The sequence below is a fragment of the Phaseolus vulgaris genome, chromosome 1, assembly GCF_000499845.2.
Source record: "Phaseolus vulgaris cultivar G19833 chromosome 1, P. vulgaris v2.0, whole genome shotgun sequence".
NCBI classification, from domain to species: domain Eukaryota; kingdom Viridiplantae; phylum Streptophyta; class Magnoliopsida; order Fabales; family Fabaceae; genus Phaseolus; species Phaseolus vulgaris.
The window spans coordinates 35,920,061-35,932,126 of record NC_023759.2 but is presented as its reverse complement, the minus strand read 5'-3'; positions in this window follow the sequence as shown (position 1 = coordinate 35,932,126).

The window sequence follows — 12,066 nt, the reverse complement described above, 5'->3', positions numbered from 1 at the left end:
AGATCTCCATCTATGGAATGCAGAGGAGATTCACCAGCACCACAATCAATGAATGAAGATGTTGCTGCAGCTAACCACAATGGTTTTGTTGCCTATCATGCTCCAGAATACAGAGGTGAACCAATGTCTATGTTTGAAAGGCAGGTTCTGTATCGTCTTGATGTGCTTTGAAATTATCAAAAGACCTATTTTGAGGCAACACAAGCCAGATTCCAGCATCTTGACCATCAAATTGAAGGAATCCAGGAGCAGTAGGCAGAACTATACTACAAGTATAAGTGATATGTTTTTAGTGCTTATCTTATGCTTATGTTGTTGAACAATTTGTATTGTTTAGCTTCTGGACTGTTATGTTTAGCTTTTATTTGGTTTTATATTTCTCTATGCATTAATGTTGATTGATGATCCAAAGGGGGAGAAAAATAGCTCATATTGCTAGTGATGCAAACTTGATATGCTGTTGTGATACAAAGAGCTACACTCTAGCCCTAAATCTGTTTTATGATATGTTCACTTTCAGCTTTTGTATTTTGGTATTGGGTGCAGTACAGGTATTGATCTCTCTTCAAAACAACAAAGCCATGGGGATTTGTCTCCATCAAACAGGGGGAGATTGTTGAAGATGGATGTGGCTCCTTCAAGTCAATCTGTTTGATGTAGCAATGTGTGTTTTGCTTTGAAGTTTTTATTTGTAATTGGGTAGTCTTGTATATAGGTTAGAGTGTGTTTAAAGTGAGATTTTTGCATCGTGACCCACCTCTTAACCCTTATCAAGGTGATAAGATCAAGCACAACGTTTTCTAAAATGGTTTTCTCATATTTTACCAAAATATGCATTACTGCACAGAAAATGAATCTGTTTTTTCTCAAATGAATAAGATTCTTTTTTAACCGGTGCCTGTTTTTTGAAAAGTTTTTTTATAACTTTGTTTTGTGCATCAAGTATCTTGGATCAGCCTTTTATGCTATCAAAATGATTGTGTTGCAACTGTTTAAAATCTCTATTTGCCTTTTTGAAAATAAATCTATTCATTATAACTTCAATCTGTTTTTTTTATAACAACTTTTTAAATTGTTTTTTGAAATTCTGTTATAAATCATTTCTTATATGAAGAGAGTTATAACTCACTAAAAAGGGTGTTGAGAAAACGAGTTTAAATCAAAGATTGAGAGTTTTCAGACAATGAGGATGTGTTCTTGAAAGAGTTTTTCAAAAGAAAAAGGTGTGCTCGTTCTTGTTTTGTTCTAAGCTTGGTTGGAGGTGTTGTCACTGCTCTTTGCAATCTGTTCTACTGGTCTAGTCAGATTTCTGCAATCTTTTTCCAGGTGTATTCATTTCATCATTATTTTCTTTGTAATTGTTGTTGTAAGACTCTTCTTGAAGAGTTGTGTGTGCTGAAATAGGGTTTTTCAGCTAGGTGTGTCTTGTTGTTCTAGGGCTTAAGAACATTAGGTTTTGTAATTGGTGTGTACTATTTTTAGTGGATTTCACCTTGGGAGAGGTGAGACTGGATGTAGCTCATATGAGTGAATCAGTATAATCTTGTGGTGTTCAATCTCTCTTAATCTCTGCACTCAATTACTGTTGTGTATGCTGATTTGACAGAAAATAAATTTGTTCAATTAAAATTGAATATATTCTTTCTGGGTTTGTTCATACTGTTCTTGGTTTATGATAAATGAATCTGAATAACTGGTTGAAATCTAGACAACTAATTTAAATATAATTAAAGCACATTGTTTTTGCAAAAACCAAGTATATCAATTAGCACGAATCATTCAAAGGTGTTGTATGGTTTGACATTCATAAATTGTCTCAGAATTCTACTATATGTTTTTTCTTTGCTTATCAAGGTGTTTTTGTGTTCTCTGTTAAAATCGCTTAATACCTTAAAATCAGATATTTGAAATACTGTCTTGATGAAGTAAGCATAAAAATAAATCTGCTCATTGCATAATAAATTGATTTTTTTCCTATGTTTGCTAAAAAGAGTGAATCTGTGTGAAAATTTTAAAAGCTCAATTCACCCCCTCTTGAACTTTGATACTATTGAACCCAACAAAGAGCAGCGCGGGACCGACAACGGCGGCGATAGCAGTGACGGAGCAAGGTGGCAACAACGAAGGAGCAAGGCGCAGTAAAATCCCAAACAATGCCAATGAAACAGTGGTGACCTTCTAGCAATGGCAGAAAACAAACAAATAAGAGAAACAGAAAAATACAAAAACTAATGGTGAAAAAGTAGAGAGCTCGAAACGACTGACCAATGGCACGAAGGCAATGTGGCTACAAGAAGAGAGGAAACACCTAGCAGAAGAATAGAAGAGAAACGAAGTCCCAGAGAAAGGAAAGTTTAAAGCGTAAGTGGCGCGCTTCTGTGTTAGGGTAAAAAATGTTTTAAGAATGCGGCTATTAGGTAAAGTCGCGTTCTTAAACAAAGCGATTTGTTTTAAGAATGCGGCTATTAGGTAAAGCCGCATTCTTAAATAAAGTGCCTTGTTTAAGAATGTGACTTTACCAGTCGCATTCTTAAAATAAAGCGTTTTGTTTAAGAATGTGGCGATAACAAATAGTCGCCGCATTCTTAAATGAAGTTAATTTCAAAATTGCCACCGCATTTTGAACGACAGCGTCTGACTGTAAAAACATATTAAATAAATGGTTGTTGTTTTTATAATTTTGCACTGGTGACAATAGATTTGAAAAATTAGGAACAATCCAACAGTAGATTTCGAACCTGAATAAACGCTGACAAATAGTGGCAGACAGTGAAGGCTAGGTTTTATGCACACGAGAGTGAGAAGACGTGTGAAGGCAAGAGTGTAACATGTGAACGCTTTATAGTTTGTGTTTCGTGAGGACCAGAGTAAAGAACCTAACGTGAGAGTGAAGGCGAGAGTGAAGAAAGGTTTCGTGAGTGTTTTGTAGAGAAAAAGGGGGGAAGAGTGGTAGGTTTCGTGAGAGAGAGGGCGAAAATTTTAGCAGAGAGAAGGAGTGAAGAGAGGTTTCATGTGAGTGTTTATGAAAAGTGTGCAGAGTTAAGAGTGTATTCAGTTTCCAAGAGTCAAAGCAAGTTTTCTAAAAATTGGAAATAATAAGGAATGGTGTATGGAGGGAAGGGGAACGTAGGGTTTTTATTTTGAAGGATAATTGTAGCAATTCAAAATGACACACTCTGAAAGATAATTGTGGTGGTTACTAAGATGTTGTATTATACGGAAACTTGTGGCGGTTATTAATAACTGCCACTTTACACAATTTTTTGTAGTGTTTTAAGATGAATGAGAATGATTTATTCCCAAATTTATGTTAATTTTAGTCTAGGGGAAATAAAGATGAAAGGGATAAAGAAGAATGGACAAGGTGAAAAGGGGAAGTTGGAACATTGGAAACTCGCTCAAAACTCGTCCAAGCAAGATCACTCTAACGGAACTCGCCCAAGCGAGTTCATTCCAGTGAAGTTGAGCTTTTTCTAGTCAAACTCGCTCAAGCAAGTAATAACTCGCTTAAGCGAGATGTCACTTAACCCAAGACCGAATAGGTTAAATAGAAGGCTCGAGGCATAACCCTAGACATCATTAGGATAATAGATAGAGATAGAAAACCCCATAGGCAACTGTCAAGGAGAAACATTTTGGATCTTCCTTTCTTGCTTTTTATGCTTGTAATGACCAACATGAGTGGCTAATTCTTCCCTTTGAGATTCAGAGTAATATGTTCAAACTCTTATGTATTGAGGTGATATTTTAACATAATATTTTGTTCTTGATTGATGATTGGTATTGTCATTTTATTCTTAACGCTTGTTTTATCATGATTTTGATCCTTATAGTTGACTGAAAAGTACTTCTAAGCATCTGACCTAAATGATAATGCTGAACATATTTGAATGCTAGGAATATATTTGAAATTTTAATTGCTATCAAAATTTGTTCCCAACTATAAGAAGTTTTTATAAATATGCAGGGTGAATTAATCCAAATTCGATCCATATTGCAATCATCATTGACATTATATGGTGACTTATGTAAAATCTCACTAATTTTTTAAAGGTGTCACCATATTCCATTCGAGAAGATTCACTTTTATTATATTTCAGTAGTACATAATCTTTAATCGTCATCCCTTATATTTTACGAAATTTCAGCATCATTTCACATTAGTCTTCTGATGGCACGAAATGAAAGTGACGACACCAAATGTCCATAGTCAAATATGTACCCGAAGATCAACACAACATGCAATGAACCAAAATTATGTAAAATATATAAAATGTAGATTAACAACTATGTTTAACCGAACAACTCAATACAGTTATGGTCAATATAATATCTAATGAATTTTATATAAACTTTAGTTTGATGTATGAAAATTTTTACAATTCGAGAAGTACCACATAAATGAATGGATTAAGCCTCAAACGAGAAATTAAGAATCTCTCAGTGAACTTAAGTATAACAAAATACGGATAGTATAATGATTAAAACATGAACTTTCTAAAATAGAACAATATTTTTCGGGGGTCAAATATCCCCGGACCCAATACTAACACCAACACGTATTACACAGTTCATTAAGATACATCAAATCCAATATAAATTAATCAATTCTAATTTATAATTCTAATTTTACAATTATAACAAATAATCTAACTAATTAATAATTCTAACCTAACAATTTTAACATACAAGTTCCAACTTAACAATTATAACTAAAATAAATTGTACTTATAATTTAACATATATTAAACTCATGAAAAATAATATCTGCAAAAAAATAATAATAAAAATAAAATAATAAAATTTACTAACCTGGTGATGTTGGTGGTGGTGGTGGTTCTCTAGGTTCGGGAGGAGTATAGGTGCAACCAAGAATGTGGCACTGCAACTACTGCGAGTTTGGAAAAGCTCTAGAAGCAATGGAGCGAGCAATGTGAGTCTTGAGGTGTAGCAAGCAATGGAGGAAACAATGAGCAAGGAGCAAAGGAGTAGAGAAAATGAGATATGAATAAATATGAATAATATAACAATTTAAAGAGGCAAAGGATGGGGATGTGGTGGTAGTTATTCCAGCAAAGGCCGTGGTGGCCAAAATCATGGAGGCGCTGAGCAAAACAACACTGGTTCCAATCACATTCCAAGTTCAAACAACTCTTGGCGCGAAGAACGTGGTCGCGGAGGACGAGAAGGCATTTATAATAAATCAAATATGGAGTGTTAAAATTGTCATAAACACGACCATTATGCAAATGAGTGCAGATGAAAAGGTGATAATCATGCTGCCAATTGTGCTCAAGAAGATAGTAATCATGAACAAGAGGAAGAGGATCATGCAGTACTAATGGCAGCCACATCAAATGAAACTCCAAACAATCAGACTTGGTATTTGGATACAGGTTACACGAATCATATGTGAGGTAAGAAAGAGTTGTTTGCAGATTTGGATGACTCATTTCGCACAAAAGTGAAATTCGGTGATGGCAAGTTCGTTCCGGTAACTGGAAAAGGGCGAATTCTTATCACATTGAAGAATGGTGATCACATGTACATTTATGATGTTTTCTATGTACTTGATATGAAAATTAATTTGTTGAGTATGGGACAGCTGGCCGAAAAGGGTTACGTGATGCACATAGTTAAAAATCAATTCTCAATTTTTGATAAAAAGGTAGTTTGATTCTTAAAACCTTTTTATCAAAAAACCACATGTTTCTAGTAGATATTCATATGGGTGATTCAAGGGCTTGAATGCAATAGTGAATAATGAATCGTGGTTATGGCATTTACGCTTTGGGCACTTAAATTTTCAGAGTTTGGAAAATCTCTGCAAACGAAATTTAGTGAATGGTTTACCCCATATTCATCACCCTGATCAATTGTGTGAGGCTTGCATTTTTGGAAAGAATCATAGGATACCATTTGTTATGGAGCCTTGGCGTGCAAAATTTCCTTTGGAGCTTGTTCATACAAATGTTTGTGGCCCGATGAACATATCATGAGGTAATAAGTATTTTTTAACCTTTATTGATGATTTTTCAAGGAAAACCTGGATTTATCTATTGAAAAGCAAGGATGAGGTATTCCATTGCTTTAAAATATTTAAAGCATTTGTTGAAAGAGAGAGTGGCAGACTAATTAAGATGGTGCGTAGTGATGGAGGGGGTGATACAAGTCTAATGAGTCCAAGAGGCATTGTGAAGAACTTGGGTTGCATAACATAACATGTCCCTACACACCTCAACACAACGGAGTTACTGAGAGAAAGAATAGAACAATCAGGGACATGGCGAGGAGCATGCTTAAAGCAAAAGGTATGCCAAATTATTTTCGGGCTGAGGTCGTAACATGTGCGGTATATTTGATAAACAGATCACCCACTCGGAGTGTTCCTAACACAACTCCGATTGAGGTATGGAGCGGATTCAAACCCAATGTGCAACACTTGAAGGTTTTTGGGTCAATTACTTATGCTCACGTCCCTAAGGCAGCAAGATCGAAGTTGGATGATAAGGCAGAGAAAACCATTTTCATTGGATATAAGCATGGGGGATACAAATTGTACAATCTAATGACAAAGAAGGTGATTATCAGTCGTGATGTTACATTTGCCGAAGATGAGGAATGACAACGGAATGCAGCAGCTGAAATGGATTTGAAAAAACGATATATTTACGTTTTGAACGATGATGTGGAAGATGTAGTCACTCTTGAAGCACCTGCAGTTCAACCTGAAGTTGTAATTCAACCTGAAGTTGCAACTCCAATTGCAACTATGTTGGAGCGACCAAGAAGGCAGCAACGACAACCTGTACACCTTCAAGATTGTGAAGTAAATCTTGATGATGAAGTTTATGACAATGGAGATTTGTTTCACTTTGCTTTTCTTGCAGAATCAGAACCTGTGAGACTTGCAGATGTCATTCAACATCCTAAATGGCAAGAGACTATGAATGAAGAATTGATGGCGATTGAGAAAAACAATATCATGAGTCAAATTGGTTTTAATCTAAATGTTCCAATTAAGATTTATGTTGACAATGTCTCTGCAATTAATCTTGCAAAGAATCCGGTTTTTCATCAAAGAAGTAAACACATTGATATTCGATATCACTTCCTGCGAGACCAAGTTGGGAAGAACATGATCAAATTGGAATACTGTAGATCAGAAGATCAGATTGCAGATATTTTCACTAAGCCATTGAAGATCGATGTTTTCATCAAGTTAAGAGATCTGTTGGGCATGAAGGTTGTTCCAAATCAGAATTGCATTAATGGTCAGTTTATAGGGCTATTAGTATTCCTATTTTATAGCTCCTAGTAATTGTAATTTTATTATATATATTATTGAAGTAAATCAAAATGAATAAGATTAGTTCAGCAATTTTGCAATCTTGTGCAATTACGTTTAATTAGTTTCTACAACCTTTTGCCTCCTGTTATTTCCTTCAATTAGTTCCTACAACTTATTACAAAGTGGACTTTAAGCCTAACTCACCCCACTTATATATATTGAAATATTCTCATCTCTAGTCGATGTGTGATCTCCAACACACATCTCTCACGCCGAGAGTGACAGCTCGTGCGTGGGACAACATATTATGGGTGATATGATAACGACCCGATAGCGAGTGGCACAATAGGCCCAACAAACACTCGTTAAGATAGGCTGTTAAATGACTCTGATATCAGTTGTAAAACACAAATTAAAGAAAATAACATTGGAGAAATTATGTTGTATAGAATACCGGAATAAGAATATGTTTTTAATGATATACCAATAGTCTCTTAATGTAAATATTACCTAAATGGTTAGAACATCCTAAATACTCTATTATAAAAATATATACTTTTTACGGTTAAAAAATCCAGATAAATATATATCACATTCAACTTTTACCTTTCTTTAAACAAGAAAAAAAAAATATATTAATGGATTACTTTCGGCACACAAACTCATAAAAAAAACTATACATAATGAATGAAGTCTGTGCAGCATGTAAAAGGTAATTTTTTCAAAAAATATGTATTTCACTAAATTGCTCTCTTAAGATTAAGACCAAATTGACATCATGTTCAAGCAAGTTCAGCTCATTGCATTATTCAATAAGAATATGTACATTCAACTCCTACCTTAAAACATTATATTATTCAATACAAAGCTTCATATTTACACTTATCGTGCTGCATATTTATAACTTATAAAAATGCTTTTGAAGGAGACTTCTAGCTGTCATTCCAACACTATACGTAGCTCGAATATTAAGAAAAGATTTATCTCTTCTAATGATGCTTTCTATACATCTTTTCTACATACCAGGAAAAGAATTCGGTCGGGTCTATACCCGACGGCGTGCGATAATATTCTCATCATATTACTTACATTCCTTGTCTTCTATTTTCATTTCTTTGTTTAACATCTCAACGAATAAGCTATTTATTTTATCATCCAAAACAACACATGGAAGAAAACATATCCACGCATTGCATTACAGTCCCTCTATATTCCATAAATATAATGCATTTTTCTTTTTTCTAATGATTTAAAGGTTGATGAAATTATTAACAAGCATGGCAAGTATGGATTTTTTAAATTTATTTATATTATTACTTTACTCACTTCAAGATCCATCAACTCATGCATTGTGAAAATATATATTTATGAGTGATGACATGTGTTCAACAAATCAAAAATATATTAATTTGTATGTGAGATTATATATTGGATAGTAACTTATCAATCCAACAAATTTTTTCTATGATATACTTTATATAACTTAATATCATATTAGAAAATAAACTAAATCAAATTTAACTTTATAAAACTTTATAAAAATATTAAAAAATAAGATTTATACCTACTTATATATATATTATAAAATGTCATAAAATATCATGAACTCAATGTAGCATCTTCAATATTATATCACAATTTTTTTGACCACATCCACTCTATGAACATATTCATATATATTGAGTTTGTCAATAATATTCAATGAATATGGATGAATATGTACCACGGTTAGTGGTGAAGGGCATTCACAAAATGATGGCAGAAAAGGAATAATTTTTTCCATGAAAGAAAAAGCACCATTTTTGTTACAATAACATTGCATATGGATGCTAAGTAAAGTTTGCGACAAACTTATATAGCAAGGCGTGACAGGTGCAAAGGCAAATGGAAAAAAGGTTCTAATCAGCCTTCAGATTAGTGCTCCTCATATTCAAACGAGATGAACATATATAAGGTTGTATTTTTCCTTGAATTAAGATGTTGATGAAACTATTGAAGGTCACATATATCGAATCTTTTTTTTCTTATCCTTGTTGGACCACAAATATATTTTGACCAAATGTCGCTATATTGACGGATTTCTGTGTTGATTATTTTCTTGTCATTATGTAACGAATGAACATATACCACTGTTAGTGCTAGAGAAGGATATCCATAAATGGGCCAAAATGAATCATTTTTTCTACGAAAATGAAGCTACCATTTTTGTAAAAAAACATGGCGCATGTGGTGCTAAACAAAGTTGCGACAAACATAATAAGATGAAAAGGCAGAAACAAATGGAAAAAGTTGCTAGCTAGGTTTCATGTTACATAGACTAAAGATGTGACCATTATAGTCTTTATAGGGCTTTAGTGCTGTTTTCCTTGTCTTGCAGGGTGAGTTCAACTAAAACCTTAACCTAAATTCTAAGTTTGTTTCATATTTTATTTCATATTCGTGTTCCAGGATGATGATAATCCGTAGCAACACTAATATTACCAAGAAAATATATACTATCCCATTGAAGAGTCACACACATGAGTAAATCCTCTTTTTTTTTTATAGCAAATGAAGTAATTTCATTAAAAGTTTAAGTTTGTATCAAAAGGTTATATTAAGGAAATAAGAATAATCCTTTTTTTTTTCTTTTTCCTTTATAAATCCAACTTCTAACTCTCTTTTACTTAGTCATTATGGGTGTGTTATCTAGTTAAAGTTTCATAAACTATTTTAGAGCACTCAAATGAATCTAGTGAGAGAGCTCAAATGAATCTAGTGAGAGAGCTTCATGGATAGTTTCAAAAACTCTATTTTTTATACTCTCTTGGGAATAAGTATCATTGTCAAAGTGGTAACCGAATTAAAAGTAAAGTTTTAATTTATTTTTTTAAATCATTTTAAATTTTTGTCACTAAATTTCTTTTATATATAGAGAGAGAGGTATTGTTTCCTCATGAAACATCAAAAGAAATTAATACACCGATATGCTAATGTTTTAAAGATTAAGGATTTGCTTATAAATTCATATAGTACTTGTACATTGAAGAAAAACTATAAAAGGAGAATTTAGAGGATTAAAAATTATAATATAATTCTTTTTATAAAACTTTATTATAGACATCATTATAAAACCTATATCATTATATAACTTGTATCTCTAAACTGATATTCCAGAATCTAAACTGATACTCCAGAATCTAATAATCATCCCCTTTACAAAAAAAAATATATTACTAAAAAGAAAAAAAAAGTAAAAAGAAAACAAACAAGTATAAAATATTAGACCAAAATTCATAAAAAAAAACAAGAAAAACAAACCTATAAAACGAGGTAAAACCCCCAAAAACAAACTATTGAGTCTAACAAAAGATTCAGACTAACAACAAAATTTAGATAATCATTTCTTATTAATTTAACATTTCTTAATACTTCTTTACAATGCCAAGTTTTAGTTGTATAATAAATAATATTTTATTATCTTAATTTTCTTAGACATGTTTTTATTATAAATCTTTTCCTTCAAAAACACCAAAAAAATCCAAATAGGGATTTCCGATTCTGTATCTATACTTAGTACTATGCACATGCATAGATATAATATTGTTGTATAATTAACTGACACGAATATATTTTCCCACTTGTCCACCTACACGAATTGGTCAAAGAAATATCCAAGTTCTGCGGCTTGCACTCTTTTGCACTCTTCTGCACTGTTGATGCAATTGCCAAAAAGGAAAAGAAAAGAAAAACAATTTAAACTATTTACAATTTCTAACTTCTCATATATCATAACAGTAATTTTACTCTGAAGATTTCCATAGCCAAATAATTATATCCTTTTAAAAAAAATCCATTTACAATTACACTAACTCATCAATAATTCATCTAATATATTGTAAAATTAGCTTACATGACAAACTAATCATAGCATGACTCATACTAAATATGGTATATTAGTTAAATTACAGACTAACTAATATTGTTAAATAATATCTAACATCACAGTTTTTATAAAAAAAAATGTATTTTTCCGGTTCAATTTACAAAAATAAATAGTGAAAAGCTTATTTTATTTAAAGTTATACAAAAACAACGTATATGATTCACAACTTACATATTATTGGAAATTGGAAATCTCTTCTTAATTGATGGGGAGACCATGACCAATGAATCTTGCTAATTTATCCATTCAATATTTTTAATGATGGATATTCCAAATTCTTGAAATTTTATCTTTCTTAGAAGACTATGAAGTTCAACCTAGAAAGTTGAAGATTGTCTTTTCAAGGTATCATGAAAATCTGATAAACATTCTCTGTGAAGAAGCCTTCCTTTTTTTTATCAGCAATAAACAATATATACATATGAAGCACTTAAGGTATGATCCAAACCATATACAAAGAAAACAAGAACATCCTAACAACATAAAATTTCCAGACAACTACTTTAAATTTAACCCTACCAAAAACTCCTACTGTCAACAAACTAAAGCAAAGAAAGACAAACCAACAGATCAAGACACCAATCAGAAAAAGAAAAACAAACAAAAGGGGATTTATAAGTGATCCAAAATCAAACCTTCAATTGAACCAAAGAAAAGATCTTAGAAGAATCCAAAAACTCCACCTTTAAAAATAATCTTATTCTTATGACTCCAAATCGCACTAATCACCGCAATCCAACTATTTATCATCCCTAAATTGACTGACTCTGGAGCATTACTCACCCTGAACTGCAGAAAATGAGAGTAAGCATGAAAAGGAGCAACCGACAAAATACCCAACCACGTATGA